This window comes from Macaca thibetana, chromosome 13 (assembly GCF_024542745.1).
Source record: "Macaca thibetana thibetana isolate TM-01 chromosome 13, ASM2454274v1, whole genome shotgun sequence".
In the NCBI taxonomy this organism is placed as follows: domain Eukaryota; kingdom Metazoa; phylum Chordata; class Mammalia; order Primates; family Cercopithecidae; genus Macaca; species Macaca thibetana.
The window spans coordinates 94533095-94554392 of record NC_065590.1 but is presented as its reverse complement, the minus strand read 5'-3'; the positions used below and the strand labels follow the sequence as shown (position 1 = coordinate 94554392).

At 38.9% G+C, this 21298-nt stretch overlaps 1 long non-coding RNA gene across 1 annotated transcript; it reads right to left on the bottom strand.

The window, feature by feature from the left end:
• Positions 1-14962: 14962 nt before the first annotated feature.
• On the bottom strand, positions 14963-19780 carry LOC126933696 (uncharacterized). Its single transcript, XR_007718706.1, has 3 exons — positions 19687-19780; positions 19278-19379; positions 14963-18779 (listed from the first exon to the last, which is right to left on the bottom strand). It is a non-coding gene; the product is annotated as an uncharacterized LOC126933696 (long non-coding RNA).
• Positions 19781-21298: the final 1518 nt, after the last annotated feature.

Here is a 21298-nt window from a genome sequence, read left to right as displayed (position 1 = left end):
AAAACCAAAGTGAAATAATTGAGGCGATTACGGTTACCTAAAATATATATTTTAAAACAGAAACAAAAGATTTTTTTCATTATGAATAAAAACAACTATATCACTCTGATGGACCCTGGAAAAATGTTTTAAAACAAATATCAGGAAGTAGGGAGGGAAAAGAGAATATGTAAGTTTCCTATTTCCCTATGTTCACAGTGGAAGATCAAAAAATGGCAGGTTTATTGGAAAAGTTCATTTTTGTATAAAGGTAAATCCTAAAAAACCAATGATGCAAAATCTTTCTAAATTTTGAAAAAGGAAATGCAAATTAAAAACAAAACAGAAACAAATGTTTCCTACAAACCTTGATCTTTTTGAATGAGATGAAATGCATATTTCTCTTTGCATAGGCTAAGACCTGGAGGAGCGGCGTGAACAGTGACTGCTCCCTGGGCAGTAGGAATGAGTGTAGGTGGTAGAATAGGAATGGGCTTTTTATGTGCTGCTTTCTGGTTATTTATTTAGTTAGTTTTTGTTGAGAAAAAAATACAAATACAGATTAGCATGAAGAATAAGGTGAGAAACTGCTAGATATCTATTACCCTGAATTGACAGTTTCACATTGTGTTATATTTATTTCAAGACATTTTTAAAGAAAGAAAGAAAACATAACAGATTAATCACACTCTCCATCTGCCTTCCCCCTTTCACTCTACTCTGAGACAGACACTGTGAAGAACTGGTGTATATCTGTTGAACTAAATTATAAATTAACATACATATGTCCATGAACAACATATCTATTCATATTTGAGAAATATATTTGAAACCATTAGATCTTTTAACACTTACAGAAATAGTATCATGCTATGTTATATTGCTAAATGCATTTTTATCAAACATGCTTTTTCATTACCTTTTTTTGAGAACATGTGGAGGGATTATTTTAAGGTAAATGAAATAATTTGGTTAAAGGGAAAACACATACAATATTGCCAATTGCTGCCAAGTAGCATCACTAACTTCTGTGTAAAATAAGTTTGTGAATACACAAAATGGATGAATTTCCAGGAAAATATCAAGGACAGAAATGTATTTCAAAAACGATCTCATCAACTCAAACAAACAAATGCCCACAGTTTTTTAAATAAAGGAGTATGGGACAATTCCCCTGCCTCTACACACCCATACTCACACATCACAGCACATGCTAAGAAGATGTTGCAGAGGAAAATTTCTTTTACATTTTTGAATGCTATGTAACTTCAGTGTGTTTAAATTCTTCCAGCCAAGAGAAGAAAAATTTTCAGATTCATTTTACCAAGCCAGCATGAGGTTAAACCCCAAATCTGAAAATGACCACAATGAGAAAACAACTGATGAATGCCACATATGAACATCTATATAAAAATCCAAATAAAATTCAAAACTATAATTCTATAGTGTATTATATTTTTAAATGATATATGCAAATATATGACACATTTGTACACATATACATAGGAGTGTATATATACTTATGTATAGCTACAGATATGCATATGTACATGCAAGCAAATTACATATGTTATTTACACATACACTACCTAAAATACATATTAAATACACATGAATATACATCTATACATATATGTAGGTGTGTGCAATATATGTGTGCAGCAAAGTGAAGTTTAGCTTCGAAATATCAGAACAATTCAAAACACAAAAAATTACTAATTTTAGAAATACTAGTTATAGTAAAGAGTTAATGCCTTTTCTTTCTAAGAAGTAAATCAAAGGTCAACATTATAATTGAAAACTGACTACTTTCTAAATTCTGCTATATTTCAGGATGCAAACAATCAGTATTTACTGGCTTTAATTTAATAAAAAACTAAGCTAAAAGCATAGTCATATGCATCTGTCCACCATTCAGCATTAACAAGTATTAAAATAGGTTACATGTTTTTCAGGTCTCTTTTTGTTTTTCAGGAAACAGAAAGACCAAAAATAAAACTGAAACTGATTTTTGCATATAAACACTTCCTAAGTGTCTTGCTGATTCTTGAAGCATGAATAAATGGGACACAATCCAGCTGAACTGCAAGAGGCAGAATTTGCTATTTGAGTTCAATCAAGGGAAACCTGCTTGATTCCAACCAAGCTAAAATCTGCTTAAAAGATAATCCACACTCTTCAGAGAAATATAAGAGAATCCAGTCTCCAACCCAATCCAACATTGCTCCCCAGCACTCCATTTAAATATGCAGATATGCAGAATGTGCTCTGCGTATGGGTAGCAAGTGCCTTGGGTTGTAATCCAGAAGTACTTGGCATAAAAAGAATGAGGAAAATGTGATCAATTCTTAAGAGAAAAGACAACTGATAGAGACAATCCAACAGGTGAACTAGTTTGGTGCACACAGAAAGTTAGGCATATAGCCACCGTATGACAAACGATTCCACTCCTAGGCGTATGCCCAAGGTACTTGAAAAGGTACATTCATAGCAACTCATAACAAATGTTCGTAGCAGCATCATTCGTAATAGCCCCAAAGTGGAAACAATCAAGTGACCATCACATGACTAAATGGATAAATAAAATGTGGTACATATACCTAGTGGAATATTATCTGGTAATAGAAAGGAACAGAGTATGGACATACACTACAGCATGGAAGAATTTGAAAAATATGATGTTAAGTGAAAGAAGCCAGGCACAAAAAGTTATGTATCTTGTGATTCCATTATATGAAATGTGAAGAATAGGCAAATGCATAAAGGCATAAAGTAAATAAGAAGTTGTCAGGGTCAGGGGGTGGGTAGAATCGAGTGTGACTGCTAATGGGTATGGGTTTCTTTTAGGGGTAGGAAAATATTTTTAAATTAAATAGAAGTAATGATTGCACAAGTCTGTGAATATGCTAAAAGAATTCTGAGAGTTATAAATCAAAAGGGTGAATTTTATAACATATAAATTATACTCCAATAACACTATTATTTTTTGAATTTCCAATAGTATTTTGTATAACCTAATAAACTGATCCCAAAAGGCATACATAGAATAGCCAAAAACAGTCATTTTATTTGAATGAAAATAAAGTGGAAGCACTTGCCCTAGCCAAAAGAAATCAAGATTTATTCTAATAATTTTAAAAGTGTGGTGTAGTATTAGTTCAGAAATAGAAAAATGGAGTTATACAAGGTATAGAATCTGCACTTTGAGAGGCTGAGGTGGGCGGATCATGAGGTCAGGAGATGGAGACCATTCCGGGTAATACAGTGAAATCCCGTCTCTACTAAAAATACAAAAAATTAGCCAGGTGCTCAAGCCTGTAGTCCCAGCTAACTCGGGAGGCTGAGGCAGGAGAATCGCTTGAACCCGGGAGGTGGAGGCTGCAGTGAGCTGAGATCGCACCACCGCTCCACTGCACTCCAGCCTCGGCGACAGAGCGAGACTCCGTCTCAAAAAAAAAAAAAAGGAATCTAAAGTTAGATTGGCACATGTATGGAAACTTGTAATATGGGAAGTAACATTTAAACCAGATGGGGAAAGGATTATACAATACTTGGTGCTGCAAAATCTGCTCTCTACACAGGGAAAAAATATGCCTCTACCCCAAACTGCGTAAGATAAATATTCTTCTCAGATGATGAAAATCTGAAAAGCAATGAACTTTTAAATCACCTGCAAAGACAGATTGTAAGTTAACATTATGACCTTGGGCTTGGCAATGAAGAATTTCTTAAATAAAACACAATGAACATAAAATCAACTATCTTAAAATGGAAAATTTTGTACAACAAAAGACAATGCAGCTTTTTCTACAGGATGGCAGAAGGTATTTGCCATTTATGTCACCAACATATAATTGATGGTTATTGGATATGCAAAAAAATACTAGAAACAGTCTACTTGTTCATTATCACAAAAATGATAAAGGATAAATAAAATATACAATAATCCAATTGCAAAGTATACTACACCTCAGCTAAAATGAAAAGGGAGCTATGTATTAATGTAGATAAGTTTATTAGTATGAAAGTTATTTTACTTATTGACTTATAATCCTTTTACTGATTTTAGGATCTATGAAACCTATATTTTCTTACCATCCTGTTAAAGACTATCGGATATCTTTTATTCTGATATTGAAAATTTGTGTTTTCTTTTTTCTATCTTTAAGATTTTTTTTTTTTTTTTTTTTTTTTTTTTTTGAGACGGAGTCTGGCTCTGTCGCCCGGGCTGGAGTGCAGTGGCCGGATCTCAGCTCAGTGCAAGCTCCGCCTCCCGGGTTTACGCCATTCTCCTGCCTCAGCCTCCCGAAGAATTTTTTAGGAATGTATTAATTGTATTAATCTCCACAAAAAAATCCATTTTGATTTTTTCTCTTTTCTAGTTTGTTCTGCTTTCTATTTCATTACATTCTTTTTTCTTCCTTTTTTTTTTTTTTTTTTTTTTTTTTTGAAATGGAGTCTCGCTCTGTCGCACAGGCTGGAGGGCAGTGGCAGGATCTCGGCTCACTGCAAGCTCCGCCTGCCGGGTTCACGCCATTCGCCTGCCTCAGCCTCCTGAGTAGCTGAGATTATAGGCGCCTGCCACCACGCCCAGCTAATGTTTTGTATTTTTAGTAGAGACGGGGTTTCACTGTGTTAGCCAGGATGGTCTTGATCTCCTGACCTCATGATCTGCCCACCTTGGTCTCCCAAAGTGCTGGGATTACAGGCGTGAGCCACCGTGCCTAGCCTATTTCATTAAATTCTTACCTTACTTTTGTTACTTTTCCTTCTACTTGTTTTGATTTTAGCTGTATTTAATGAGAAAAATAGAAAACAAATATGTTTATTCCTTTTTCCTCAAGTCAGTACAGAAAATATAATTGGAAAAAAAATGAGCAAAAGCCATGAACAGGTGTTTTACAGAAAACAAAAAAAAAAAGTCTGCTCAATATCACAAATTTTCAAAAACCACTAATTGAAATAGATACCACTATCTGAAATGTCAAATTAAAAAAAGAAAAAAGACAAAAACAAACAAACGACAAACTTATCAAGACCAGTGGTGGTGGGAATGTGTTGCTAGTAGGAATGTGAATTTGCACAGGTTATTTGGAAAACCAGCCGAGCATGGTGGTTCACACCTGTAATCCCAGTACTTTGGGAGGCTGAGGCGGGCTGCTCATGAGGTCAAGAGAGCGAGACCTCCCCAGCCAACATGGTGAAACTCCGTCTCTACTAAAAATACAAAACTTAGCTGGGCGTGGTGGCGTGTGCCTGTAGTGCCAGCTACTTGGGATACTGAGGCAGGAGAATCACTTGAACCCGGGAGCCAGAAGTTGCAGTGGTGACAGAGGTAGACTCCGTCTAAAAAAAAAAAAAAAAAAACTTGTGGTACTATCTACTGAAAGTAAACATAGGCATACCTGATGATTGAGCAATTTCCCTTTTAGAAATTTGCCCCAAGGAAATGCACACACATATACACCAAAAAAAAAGTGGCACAAGGACACTCTTAGAAGCATTTTTCATAATAGCTTTTAAATGGAAACAACAGACATAACCTCCCAGGATACAATAGATTCATTGTTGCAAAATCACATACAGTAATACTATGGTGCATCAACAAGGTTTTAACTATTGCTATGTGAGACATCAAGGATAAAACTAACAGACAGAATGTTGAGAAAAGAATACTAGTAACCCAAGTGAGTATATAGAGTACAACTTCATTTACATGAAGAAATGGCCAAATCTAACTATAATAATTTAAGTAAGAATCCAGGTTATTTTAGGAAAGCTGGCATAATAACTGGAATGGGAAAAGAGGATACCCCTGGGTCCAGGTAATGTTTCAGCTTCTAATTTCTGTTGTAATTTTCATGGGTTTGCTCCTTTCATGAAATTTACAGAGCAACATACTCATAATTTTTGCACCTTTCCATATTGTTGTATTTTTATTAATTTGATAAATCCCCTTTAGGTATGTGCTCTTGGGTGATTCCCCTCATCAGTGGAAAGATGGGAGTTGAGACTCTAAGACTGTAAGTAACTTGGCCAAGACCTATGACTTGATACAGATCTTCTAACTCAAAATCGTGTGTTCTTCTCGCTACCCAATTATTGCTTCACACTTCATCATTTTGCAGATGACTGTGTGTTGATGAGAGGCTGCCATAATTTGAAGCCATGAAAACAGTGAAATAGTATCTGCACATATGCACGATCCTCAGATGCCATGGGCATTCTCTCAAGCTGCAGGCCAGCAGGAAATTATCAGTGCTAGAAGAGTTAAACTGTAAGCTGACTTGAGATGCAGTGGTTCAAAACCCTTGCCAATAACTTTATTACATGCAGCATTTTCAAAGCAAAATTACAACATGTTAGAAAGTGAATGAGGCAAATTACTGGTGATGTCATCAAAGTAATAACTGCTAATGCCCTTTTACTCCTGGGCATTGCCTGAGGCCACACTGACAGGAAGAACAGATCTGCTTTCTGTGAATCTATTTGGATTATCTAGAAGGCATCCTGAAAGTTGTGAAAACATAATGTGAGAAAATGGTAGATCGAAGTTTGAATACAATGCAGGGACCACAGAAAGAAAAATGTACTCTCTGTTGTGTAATGGGTATTTTGGCCAGAGTTTGAAGAGTTTGTTAAGGGGTGACAACAAACATATATTTAAATGATGACATTTCCTTCAAAATAGAATAAACAAATAATTATGTAGAATTTAAAACTTTTTTTTATTTCCATGAAAGAGTTTGGAATACCCTTCCAAACTCTCGTCATTCATTGAGACGATGGATCTCTTGTTATTAACCGAGACACTGCATTTTGAGGTGACATGTCCTGTTCTGGAGGCAGAAACATTGCCAGCACTGCTCCTTCAGCAGTTGATTTATTATGTGACAGTTGGTGATGAGCTTATCCTCATGAAGATGCTCCCTCACGTGTACAGCCGTATCATACCTGAGGCCTCACTGCCACCTACCCAGGCCACTGCAATAGCACCTTCGTTGTCATCTTCCCTTAGTTCTTCCTTACCCAGTCCATTCCCCTGACTTCCACAGAGAAACCATTCTATAAACTGCTCATGTGTCAGCTGTTCACTAGCTCAAAAACCATTCAGAATCCCACACCTTCTCCCACTGTCCACAGAATATTGTCAGTACTCCTTCTAAGAGAATTCAAAGCAACATGACATCATCCTATATTTCTAGCCTTACCTAATAAATATTCATACCGACTACCTACTGCTTTCTATACAGGGAAACATTTCAAGGCCTCCGAGGTCTGCTTGGAATTCTCCCATCCACCATCATTTCTGCTGCCTATTAATATTCCACCCATAATTTATTCACCAAATATTCCTTGAATGAGTGCAAGGTGTCAGATACCTCAGTTCCGAGGTCCTGTTTTTTGTGAAGCTTTCCTGGGAAGCTGTCCTTTCTGAGCTCTCACTCTAATGGGGACATTATTTAATTATAGTCTGTATTGAACAATATTCATGTCAAATGCGTTTTTGTCTTGTTTCTCCTACTGGATTTGGAGCATATATCTTGGAATCACTGCCACCTGGCATAGTATCTAGCACATTATAGACAATAATTTTTATTGACTGACTCATTTTGAAATTATTCCTCTATGTTCTAGAGAATTAATACTTTAGTTTCTGTATTCCCTTCTTACACTTAGAGATACTTTTAAGGTGCATTGATAATTATTCTGGGATTTATTAGAATCTTTAGGAAGCATCTCAGAATGAGATTATAATTCTTTCCTAATAGCAGGGAAAGGACTAGTGCTGTAGAAGATAAAAAGGAATCCTAATTTCTTGCTTACATCTTGCTTTGGCAGAGTCAGGGCGCAGGACCCATAAAGATGTAGGACCCTTATCCCCTACGAAGGGAAAATCCTGCCCCCATCTTCTCACCAGCCCTTGGTAGAGCTATTAGGAGGCAGGTTCCAGCTGCTAGCCCTTCCAGTGATTTTTCTCAGCTGCAGCAAACCAGCTTGCCCAAGGTCATGCCCTTCCACATGTGACCCACATCCATGACTGATGGATGCAGGAGCTATGAAGGCCCAGCCACTGCAGCCCAGTGCAGGGGAATTGGGGCCATCTTAGTTCCAGAACTCTCCATGAAACTGGCTGAGGCTGTGTCCGCATAATAGTTCAGCGTTTCCTTTTGTCCAGTCCCACTTTCTATGCTTTCCTTCCATGGAGATTGATTACAAGAACACTCTGAATATTAAACTTCATCTCAGAGTCTGCATCCTGGTGAACATAGATGGTGTCATTAATGCAAGTGGGGCTAAGATGGGATTTTGGAGCTGGATGACTCACCACCCAGCCAGTGATTAAGATGCAGTCACTTATGGTTGGTGGAGCACAGCTAGTCCTGGTGCAAGGTGGGAACTGCTTGGTAAAACTTTCATGAATGTGAGCTAGGAAGCTACACCAATGGAAGGGAATGCGCTCACTGGGGCAATGGATGCTTTTCAATGTATTTGAAAATTATGGGAGGGATAGGGACTATAAGGACAAAGAGGTTGTATGACTATTGTTAAACTCTATTTAAGCTCTAGAAAAAACAAAAATAAGATTAAGTGTGAAAGCCAAAGCCAAAAGCCAAAACTTTTATATAGTACTCTATAAAAAGTCTCTCCTCTCCTTTAAAAGCAGGGAAGAAAGTTGGAGAAAAGTTCCACAACTTAATTGTCATGATAGCTGAACTAGAAAGAATAATGTACTCATAAGAAAGCCATTCTTATCTAGGTGAAGACCCTGATTGGGATGAATGGGCCCCTGAAACATGGAAAAAAGACTTGGTTGATGACCTGAAAAATTCTGAATTCCTCGATTCTCCCACATCTCTGAGCCTATAGAAGCAGACTTTCACTCCATTTTAACCCACTCAGAGGTTACTCCCCCAAAAGAGAGCAGGCACCCCACTCAGGATCTTTCCCCGCCTTCTTCCTGGCCATTAGGCTAATAACTAAGGTAAATTGCAGCATAACCCAGCCCTGAGTGTGCTGGGCCTGGTAAGAAAGGAAAGGAATTACATCCCAAAGGAGCTAAAAAAAAAAACCCTGCTAACATAGACCAGCAGGGTCCAGGAGAGCAGGTGTGGGACTGATCGAGGAGGCTGGAGCCTAAGAGTGAATAAAGGATGTTATCTGCCAGTGGTTTAGTGAATTTGGGAGCACTCTCCGAAGGTACAGGATTTAAAACTTAGCAAAAAACCCTAGGAGATGATGCAATCTGGGTCTTAGGAGCATGCACACTAGTTCCTAGGAGCATGGAAAAAGTGATGGCCAGAGTAAAGGAGGTCTACATGTTGGGACCTCTGTGTCTGATGGTGGAGAATGGGATAAAAAGCTAGGGAGCATTCTAGGGAGGATATACAATGTACGAAAAGCCCACCATGTGGTTATATTTCATGGGAAATCCCCAGAGAAAACAAGAGGTGTTCTGGTGAGAGGGGAACCAGCCTCACCAAGAAGTTCATTGGTGGCTGTCCTTTGTAGGTGGAGTTGACCATAGGAAATGGCATTATTACAGAGCTAGGATCACTGATAATGATAAGAATACTAAGATCCCTATTGAAACCAGGCAGTGGCACTTCATTGTCAAAATCCAGGTAGACAGGTAACTGAGGTAACTTTATACTTGGAGAATAGGAAAACTCAAACTGGCAGTGATATGGGAAACTCCAAAAGTCACTATGGCCCCAGTTTTGGGGGGGGACTAACTAAATAGAGCTAACTAACTAGAGTTCAAGGCCAATATCTAACCAACTGTAAGTCTGCAATATCTGCTGTTTTCTCAGGCCCTTCTGAAACTGTTCTCCCCATCAATCCAAGACAGTAAATTAAAAATAATACTGCATTCCAGGGTATGTAAAAATGAGTTTCATTCATAACTATCTAAATGATGCCATATGACCCAGCAGATCCTAAGATATTAAAGCTATTAGTGGTGGAATAAAGAGACCATGGAGAGTCAATGACAACAACTTTTGAAAAACAACTGCTGGCATGCCACCAACCCCAATAAAAGTGGAACATCTATGCATGGGACTTTTTTGACCCTGCATGATGAACTGCCCACAATGACCTAGATTCTGTCGGAACACACCGTGTTATAAAATTAGACGCACCTGGCAACAATAGTGTGAAAATGAAGTAGAGTATGGGCAGGACCAGGGGCAGAGCAAGCTGCATGCAAAGGGAATGCTGATCTCATGCCACCCACTGCTGATACCCCAGCACTCTCCCTCATCATGCACCAGTGCCACATGGTGTGATCTCTTGTGCCAGCTTTTGAAGAGGGAAAGAGCGGGAGCTTGGTTCACAGATGGGCTGGCTCTGAATGTGGCCCACGTCAGAAATAACAGCTTTCTTGGAGGCAGCCTTGAAAGACAGTGGTGAGGGGAAATCCACTTTGGGAAGAGCACCCAGTTGTGCATTTGTGGAAAGAGGTGTTTTAACGTGAGACTATGCAGATTCATAGGCAGCAGCAAACAGCCTGGCCAGTCTGAAAAAATAAATAAATTTTGCAATGAGAAGGACAAGGAGGGGTGGGATGGAGGCCTTTGGAGTGGGAATGGTTTATGAAGATCTTGGAGTCACATGTTAACACCCACCACAGAGCATCCACCAGAGAAGCAGTACTGAACACCCAGTAGACAGAATGTCAGCCAGATTTTGTCATAGACCAGTGTTAGCACAGGGACATATGGCCAAAGCAGTGACAGTGATGGAGAGCCTCCACATGCACCCCATGGCAGCATCTCTCACTGACCAAGGCTAAGCTAGCTAGTGTTGCCACTGCGTGTCAATGTCAAATGTCGAGGCCCATACTGAGTTTGAAGACCAAACTGGCCACTTGGTAACAGCTAACCAAGTGGGCCCCTGCCACATCACAAATGCCAGCAATTCACTGAGAGAAACTGACAGACATTTCAGGTATGTATTTTACTTACCTGCCTACAGGGTGTCAGAACGCCCCATTGTCTGAAGCCTTACAGAGTGTTGGCCGCTTGGCACAGGATTCCACAAAAAAACTGCCAAAAACCAATGAGCCCACCTAACAGAAATGCAGGTGAAGGAGTGGGCCAGTAACTACAGGAATGATCTCAACAAATATTATACAGCTAAAAGCTGCAGGCCTGAAAGAACATTGGAACAGTGAAAACACAGCTGAAGCACCGGCTCAGAGATGGAGAGAGGATGGAGTTCACATCTCCAGGAAGAAGTCTATGCACAAAGTAGGTTCGCTATATGATACTGTGTTCCCAGTAGGAGGAAAATAGGAGTCCCAGGCACAATGAAGTAGAAGCAGAAGTGGCAACTCCTCGAAAGTTCTGAAAGAGAATCCTTTCTAATCAGTGTTCTGTAGCACCTAGATCATCCATTATGCATGCCTATGGAATAGTCATTTTTAGATGTTCACGGGCCCAAAAAATTATCTGCCATATGCACTTTTCTAGATAGCTATTCAAGGAGGCAACTTACAAAAAAAAAAAAAAAAAAAGAAAAGAAAAAAAAAAGGAAGACACTAAAAAACATGAGATTGATTAAACTAGGAATTCAACACAAAAGATCTGGGGGATCTCCACAGGACAGTGAGGGGAGATGTTAGGCAGCTGTGCTCCAGGCTCAGTGGGCTACCATTCTGGACGGATAGAAGCCTCTGGAAGGGACGTCTTCAAGCAGATGAAACTTTCCTAAGATTAGATACACTCCACTGTATTATGAGGAGATTTTATTTCTGGGGAAGAATTTGGGGATGAATTAGTAATAATTAATAGAAAAAAAGAAATCAGACAACTTTAAGAAACACAAATTTGTGTAAGAAAATTCATTCAAGTGTCCTGTGTCTGTCAATCGTGCCTAGCATTTACATGGCCATAATAAAATAAGCACTACATTTTGTATCCAACTAAAATTAAAATACGGATAGGTTGGAAGGATGACTGGCCAGGAAGTATGTATGAATACGGCAGGGAGAGGGGTATGAAAGGGGGGTTAATTCCCCACTTCAAGTGCCTAATTTTTATTTAAGTGCGATTTGGTGGAAGGTTATCAGTCTATGCACTGGAACATTATCAGAGAGAAGTCTGATTGCATTTGCTTTGGAGATATTACTAAATGTTAGTTTCTTTTTATGGTCATATCACTCATATGATCAATTATAAGGTAAATTTTTCTCTGGTTATTTTACCAACTAAGGTTATATTTCCTTTGAGAAAGACTTGTTCGTTGTTGTTAATTCTTCTGTTATAAACACTATGAAACATACACAAATCAGTTTTCATTCTTTTATTTTGAATGTTAATGAATACAGAGGTGGCTTTGCATTACGTTTTTATCACGCATATAGAATGTTCTGACATTCATCTTGCACACTAACTTCACTGCTGATTTATTATATTTTCTGACCTTCATTTTCCTTTCTCCATATTTTCTCCAATTAAATATTCTTATAATGGCTATATTTCTTCAAATATAAGAAATTATTTTGTTTTGGAATGAGGCAAGGTTAGAAGCAAACATATAAATAAATGTAACTTTGAACAATTAATAAATTTTGGATGCACTTTTTGTAATTGCTTTGCCTGTTTGTACTGTGCAGTCACCATATCTTCCCACTGGAGCATAAATTTACAAACTTCATGCAAATGCATTATTTGTAATAAAACTGACTAATGAGCATTAAAAGCCAATTATTTCTATACATCTGCTGGCTATGGCTGGCAATAATTGTGCATCATTTAGATTTGTGACTGTGTGTTTGCCTTAGTAAGATTTTAATCACTCACTAATTTATGGATTACAATATGCATCATGGGTGCCTGTATTCTCCAAACTGCCTCAGACTTATAAATCAAGAGGCTATAGAACTTGGAATTGTGACAATAGCAGCCTCTTTTTTAAGCTGTGTCTTCATGCCAATGTCTACTAGAGGATCATAGATGAAATAAGACAATCCCCCCAACCCACCTCAAAACACATTGAGTACAATTGATCTTCCATTCCATTGATGAATTATTTTTTCATTTTTTTAATAATACCACACTATGCATTTTTATGTTACTTTTCTATTTGCCGGTTAATGACTTCTTGGTGGCCTAACCTTTGTGGAGGCAGGGTCCCTATGGAAGCAGCATACTTTCAAATTTAGGTAGAAGGGGACTTAAATCCTTTTTCCAATTCTTGTTGCAAAATCTTAGGCAAATTACTTAGTGTCTCTGAACCCATACCTATGAAAACTTTTAAAAATAGTAAAGGTGTAGTATTAGTAGTAGTGAGGATTTTGATGAATGACAGGCCAGTCTCTGAAGGAATTGTCCTTAACTACGGCAGGAATGAGCTTGGGAAAAGGACTGGTGATTGACTCCCACCTAAACCTCTGAAACAGAGCATTCTAACTAGAAAAAAGAGAGTCTGGAAAATGCTGCTGGCCACCTCCACTCTCCAACCCTCTCTCCATCAAGGACAGGCAGAGAATTAGAAGCAGAATGCTATGAATAGTGCATTTTTACATGCCCCACCTTGATAAGAACAAGAAAAAGTACAGATTGTTTCAAATATACAGATGCTAGGATAGGAGGACAAAAAATTTCTGATGAGTAAAGAACCATATTGAGGGAATGAGAAAAAATATCCACCTTCCCACAAAGCAGTGCAAGATAAAGGTCTACCACACACTAGACATTTGGCTAGGGACCATGCTTATTACATAGTTTAAGTTGTGAGGGGACATTAAGGTGGTACCCAGATGAATAATAAAAAGATCAAAGTGAATACACACTATCTGTTGGCAAACAGCAGACATGTACATGTCTTATCTCATATAAGAAAAAACTAGAAAAGAACAACAGAAAACAACATGGGCTGTATGAAAACATTCTGACACATGACAAGGTGAGACATAGCAATAAAGATTCAGAGAAAAGCAAAATAATTCACTACAAATGGCAGAAAAAAATAGAATGCATCTGCTTTGTGTTCTCAGTATATAAAAAATTTGTTGCTATGAAGTAAGACAGAATTTGTGTTGGTCAAGTGGAAGATAAGTTTTTAAAGGAGCTGGCAGAGTTAGGGGGAAAATGTAATTAAACTACAATATGATATCAAAAAATAAAATATACATTGGAGACAGTAAAAAGCTGAATTTAGACTTGTTCAATCACTGAGGAATGCAAGGTCAGCAACCAGTGGTTCACAGGCCAAATCTGGCACATCCCTGTTTTTATATTGCCCATGAGCTAAGAATAACTTTTACATTTTTTAAATGGTTGGAAAAAAAAAACCAAAGAAGAATAAAATTTTGTGGCATACGGAACTTATATGAAATTCAAATTTCAATGTCATGCATAAAGTTGGATTGGAACACAGTGCCACTCTCCCATCCATTTACATATTATCTGTAGCTGATTTCCGGATCCAAAGGCGGAATATTTGGAATACAGATCATATAGCTCACAGAGCCAGAAATTTTAAGTATCTGACCCTTTACAAGGAAGATTTGCCAACTTCTAATGCAGAGGACTTACTAACTAGAGAAACATGTTCTCAAACGTGACGTTTCTTTTTTCCTTTTTTCCTTTAGTGTGGTTATGTTATTAACTTGAAATGTAGTTTGGTTAATTTGTTTCTGTTCGCATTCCATTTGGAGTTTTTTTCCTCCATTCTTATTAATTATATTTGGGTATGCAAAATATTAATATAGTTCTAAAAGTCAGATCTAGTAGGTTCTTGAAAACTGGGACTTCAAGCTAAATGATGTATAATGAAACCAATTTTACCACAGGCTAATTGATATAAAGAGGACTTAAGTTCCTGCAGCATATTTCTAGTCACAAAAACATCATCAAACTTCTAAATAAAGAGCAAAACACTTCTAATATTAAACATTGAAATTAATAGAAGCTATACACATATTTAAGAAAGATGAATAAAAACAAGTAATAGTGCTCAATAAATATGTGTGTCTTCATTCTGCTATCTTATAGAAGCATAGATAAGAAATATACAACAACTAGAAGTCAATCTTGCGGTGCATTAGTTGTATATAAAAATGTACACAGATTTAGTAACTTAAAACAATACAGATTTCTTATCTTACAGCTTCTGTGGGTCAGAAGTCTAGGTACAGCGTAACTAGGTTCTCTGCTCAGACAATCAAGGTGTCTATACTAGGACTGTGAACTCATCTGAGGCTTGGCATCTTCTTCGAAGCTCACTGTTTGTTTGCAGAATTCAATTCCTTGTGGTTGTGAGACAGAAGTCCTCAGCTTCTAGAAGACACCTGCCATTCTGTCATGTGGTTCTTTCCACAACAAGGCGCCTGTCTTAAAAGGCTCGCCTGATTACATCAGACTCACTCAGGATAATCTTTCTTAGACTACCTCAAAATCAATTGATTAGGGCCTTTAATTACATTTTCAAAATCTTTTCACCTTTGCCATATAACTGATCTAGTTATAGAAGAGATTCCCTTCCTATTGCTCCTACACTCAAGGGGAAAGGAGTGTACAAGGATGTGGGGCATTGAGGGCCACTTTAGAAGTCTGCCTGCCACATGGGCTTTTCCCTCACTGTGTGACTCCTCGGGCTTGCACGCTATCTAGGGGAGCCATCCCACAGAAGAATGATGTCATCAGGAAAGGCCGGGAGTAGAGTGTGCGTGCATTACATAGCCTGTGAACAGGTCTGGTTGGCTTTGTGACTTCAAGTAAGTCATTTCACATATATTTGCGTTTCCTATTGGGAGTCAATTCTCCATTGGGTTTTCACATTTCTGAAGGTATTGCAAGCAGAAGCACTAAAAGGTAACTGTATTTTCAAGGATGTTTGTATAGCAAGAAGCCTTGGAAGATATAGATAGCATCATCCTCTAGAATAGAGGGTAAGTTTGTTAAGTGCCAGATAAAAGAAAGATAATGTCTTCCTTCTGGAAAAAAATTTCCACAAGTTTGCTTGCAATCTAGTATAAAAGATTTGAGTTCATGAGATTGGAGCACCTCATCTGTGATGCACACCTGTGCATGCAGCATTCACCTGGGCTCACTTTTGTGTTGTCTCCATTAGAACTTGGAACAAGACGAACCAATGCAACCATGAAGTTTATGCTGTTGTCTGTGTTGTAAACAATGGTCCTTTGTCTCTGGTCCAGGAGTCTCATTTCTTCTGCCAGCACTCATGAACCTACAACAGCTAACTTGTTAGGTTGCAAGGAAAAGAAAATCTCAGATATTCCATGGTTCTTAACATATCCCCATAGTACATTTGTATGAGGGGTGCTTCCAACTTCATTTGCTTAGCACCATGACCTATAGTCCTTCTAACTCACCCTCAGGTATCACTTCCTCCTTGGAAAGTTTCTTAACTCATCCCCTTTCTTCTAGAAAAAGTCACTCACACTCTCCTCCACACAGTAGTTCCTCCTTAACCACAGTTTCACTTTCCAGTTTCACTTTCCAGTTACCTATGGTTAACTGCAGTCTGGAAACATTAAATGGAAAATTTCAGAAAGAATTAATGTTGTAAATTGTGTGCCATTGTGAGTAGCATGATGAAACCGTGTGCTGCCTTGCTCTCTCTTGCCCAGCACTCGATTCATCCCTCTGTCCACTGTGTCCAAGTTGCATTTGCTCCTGGCCTGTGAGTCAATAAGTAGCCATCCCAGCTCTCAGAATCATTGTCCTGGTATTGCAGTACTTGTGTCCAAGAAACCTTGTTTTGCTTAATAATAGGATCAGAGTGCAGCAGTAATGGAACTGGCATATTGTGATCAAGGTTCCATTTTATTATTGTTGTTTATCTCTTACTGTGCCTAATTTATGAGTTAAACTTTATCATAGGTGCAGGAAAAAGTGTAGTATGTATAGGGTTCAGTTCCATCTGCAGTTTCAGGCATCCAGTGGGGGTCTTAGAACATATTCCATAGAACATATTCCCCACAGAAATGGAGGGACTACCGCATTACCTTTCCACCTATGCCATAAAGGTCGGATTAAAAGGAAAACTGTCTTCCCCAAAACAACACATCGTTTTGAGAATAAAGAGTTGAAATATATTTAGTTCTGTATAAAATCTACTATAGAGGACTTTTCCCAATATTTTACTTTTCAAATCAGATTAGTATTTGGAGAAGAGACTTAACATGAAGCAACCTCAATAAACATTGGTATTGGATCTCCATAGAAGTCTCTTAATGGGATTATTAACAAAGGGGGCAAAGAAATGTAATGTAGGTATAATTATTTCTCTGGGGATTGGGAGTTGGTGACGACCTCCCAAGTTCATTTCTTGCACGTTGTCACAAACAAGGATATCAAAACCAGTTTAGGAATTCAATTGGGTAAGAGATACATGTCGCAAAGATCATGAATAGTAAATAGAAACTGGTGACTTGGGAAAAACTTCCAGTGACAACCTTTTATAAATATTCAAGAAGAGCTGCCTCTCAAACCCAAATAGAAATAAAGATGAGATGCACTAGGTGACTCAAAGAGCGCTTTGATTGACGAGGAAGACATAACACTGAGGCGACAGGATGAGTTCAAATAAACTTGCATCGGGAAATGAGCAGAGAAAAATTAATATACTTTACACATGATTGAATGTTAAATGTGTAGCTATTTTGAAAGGTAGGTATTTTATTATTTGGCTACCTTAGCTATTTGTATAGACAGCGTGTGTGTGTGTGTGTGCGTGCGCGTGCGTGTGTGTAATCCTATTTTGCACTTCCTAACAAGGAACCTGCAGCTGTCGTTATATTCACAGCTCTGCTGTATTTGGTGGTAGTTAGTAAACGTTCCCTGCATCTTGCACGTGATAGACAGTCTCCGCTTCTGAATGAGATGAAGTTAGAGATCATTGCATCCTCAACATTTTGCATCCTGTTTGACCCAAGGTGGTCAGAAAAATTCATACTGAAAATTAAATTCTTCACCTGAGGCATCCATTTTCATCTCTATAAAAGAAGGTGATTTGACCAACTAATCTGCACTGTCCTTTTGGGCTCAGACATTCCAAGAGTCCTTCCTTTAGAAGCTGCTGGAAATCTGGGCTGTAACAGGCTGCAAATTCCTGTGAGAAGACTTCGTGGAAGTCTCTCCTCAGAGGCCTAATCAGGAAAGCCTTTTAGGGCTGAAAGCCCCCTTTGTGACACTGCCCCACCTCCCCCCTTGCAAAGGGGCCAGTGTTTCTGTGGGAAGAAGGGAAGCTCATGCTTTATGGCATGTTTTGCTAATGTGAGAATCAAAGGCCTTCCAGGTGTTAATGGCGGCAACGGTGCAGAAAGCCCAGAGTGACATAACTCAGTTCTGGCTTGTGTTGGTCTGATTGCCTTTTTTGGCATCAGCTAACTCTTAGTTTCCTTTCACCTTTTGGTTGAAATGAACTGAGTGAGCTGAGGCGAAGTTTCCTAGGGATTAGGATGTAAACCTGATCTTCCTGTACCCCAGATCCCAGGGCTGGAAATCAGCTGGCTGAGGAGAGGGAGGTGGAGAGGTGGGCAACTACTCACCCCATGGAAGTCACAGCTCTCATCACGTTTAAGAGAGACTGGAGAAGAAAACAAGGTCCACAGAGTCTCCTAATTACAAACAAGGGCCTGTCTCTTCTTATCCACATTAATTAATGCTGTTGCTTGGCTTTGCTTGCACAGAAGCTGAGTGGCTTATTCTGCCTTGCTCATGAAATTCTCAAGTCAAAGCACTCCGCTCGGCTGGCCATGGTGCCTGGCGGCATGGGGACAGACCTTCCCAATTATCACCTCCAGAATAAACCTATTCAGTTCTCTGCAAAAACAAATGACATCAGCAACAATAACCACGCGATCATGCTGGCATTTACTTCTACCTGAAACGCATTCCCTGTAATTCCAACCTAGTGTGGTGGGCAGGAAAGGTGTTGCTATTTGCACTGGCGAAATTAGAACATGAAGGCCCAGGGGAGCAAAGCAACCTCCTCGGGATAATAAAATGCATCAGGCAGACTGGATCCTGGTCCTTGTTCTTAAACTCCCAGAAGGAGAAGACTTTCTTATGAAAACCACTTCACTCCAAGTCACCGCAGAACCGAATTTTCTTCACTTTTTCTCAGCCGCAGGGCTGAGGTTTCATGGCATGGGAAGGGCAAGGTGTTGGGAATGAGTTAGCTATATTCAAATACTAATTCCATAGTTTACTAGCTGTTATTTAGCATCTCATAAGCTCAGTTAATTTATCTATAAAATGATCATAATAATGCTTTTCTCATGGGATTTCTGGAATATATAAATGCAAAAATATAAGTACCTTTAGATACTCATCAAATATATGAGTTCCTTTCTCCTTTCTTTAAGAGACACAGTCCTTCGCCATCAGTAATTTTATTTGCAGATCTCTCAAATGGCAGGGCTACAGAGAAACATATGAAAAGTAATAGATTCAGATATAGATTAAACATATCATGGGGGGGGGCCATGGTAGGGAGGATTTCATATTTTGGAGTTTTCAGTCCCATCACCAAAAAAGATAGATAGGCCCCTCTCTTACCACATGCCAGCTTCCCTTCAGCTGTCAATCTGCAGTTCCATATTGCAGCCTCACTTGTCAGAGATTAGGGCCTCAGACGCCAATAAACTCACTGGTTGTTGCTATAAAGGCCTCTGAACAAAATGGGACATGACAAAGGAAACTGATGACAGCTTTCCATTCTACATACCAATGCAGGCTTGAGCTCAGACTCCCAGAAACTTTCTTTGCATTGAAGGAACCTCCAGTTCTCAGGACCCACTCTTCATTCTCCTGCTCTTTGGGCAGAATGCATAAATTGGTTAATGCTCCCTGGACTTTAGCAGTTAAAAAACTACAGTGTGGAAGGTACTGGTTTAGTTTTAAGCAAACATCTCCTGCTGAGGGCAAGGGACACACTCACTTAAAAGATGAAACTAGTTTGGATAATGTACTAGTTCCTTCTCATGACGCTAGTAAACACATACCCAAGACTAGGTAATTTATAAAGGAAAGAGGTTTAATTGACTCACAGTTCAGTATTGCTGGGGAGGCCACAGGAAACTTACAATCATGGTGGAAAGGGAAAGTAACATGTCCTTTCTCACACGATGGCAGGAAGGAGAAATGCCCAGTCAAAGAGGGAAAAGCCCCTCATAAAACATCAGATCTTGTGAAAACTCACTCACTATCATGGAAACAGCATGGGGGTGACCATCCCCATGATTAAATTACCTCCCATGTGGTCCCTCTCAGGACACGTGGGAATTATGGGAACTGCAATTCAAGATGAGATTTGGGTAGGGACATGGCCAGACCATATCAGGTAAGATATTCAGTATCTAAAGCTAAATAATGAAGAGAAATCAAACAACTTCTTCATAAGTAACTTCTAAAATTTCGTCAAATATTTTCTGGTCAGGTTAACTTCAAGCATATTTACACAGTTTCCTCTGTAATCTCCATTTTGTTTAAACTCAGGCAGAGTCAGATTTAACAAGTTTCTGATTCAGTCACGCTTAGTCCATTAACATGCCGTTTTGTGAAAGTAATATTGAAACAAGTCTCTAGTATTTTGAGACTTTCTGAGCAGGAAGATACATGGGACCGACTATGTACTTTGTGAGATCCAGTGAACATGTGGGAATCCTGGTTCAAAAACTACTTAGAATTTCAAAGTAGTGATAAGAGAGTATTAAACTAAGCATGGAGCCTTTCTGAGGGCAGGGTCTTGTGCAACATTTCAAAGAGCAATTATTAAAGGTCTTTAGATCTGGGTGCTTTCCACAGATTCTTTAAAATACGCATTTAAATCTTGCAAACAAGAGATCTATAAATGTAATGAATCAACAACCCGGAGAAGGCTTGCAAATGTTCATTCATTCACTCGTCACTCGATTTAAGGAGGGCCTACCATGCATACTATTTGAGACTCAGAACGCAAAGATTTGTAAAGACCAACAGTTGCTTCGCATTTCGATATGCCAGCACAGCAGAGAGTCTTCCATAAGGAAGGCTTTCAGTAAAAGGCTAAGGAAACATATAGTCTGGCTGAGAAACTTCCATGTGTGGAGACAGAGAATAGACAGCATATAATCCAGGGCAATAACTGCCCCCATAGAAGCATATATGGGAGAAAGCTATCCTTGCCACTCGATTACATTATAAGGACCACAAAAATCTGAACAGTTCTTGCCACCTTGATTTTTCTTCAGCTGTTAATTTACAAGTATAGGACTTCCAAGGCTATGATTTGGACATCTATAGGCGAGACAAAGGTGGCCCAAGCAGTGATGCTCCAGGATTATAGTGGAAGGAGGAGG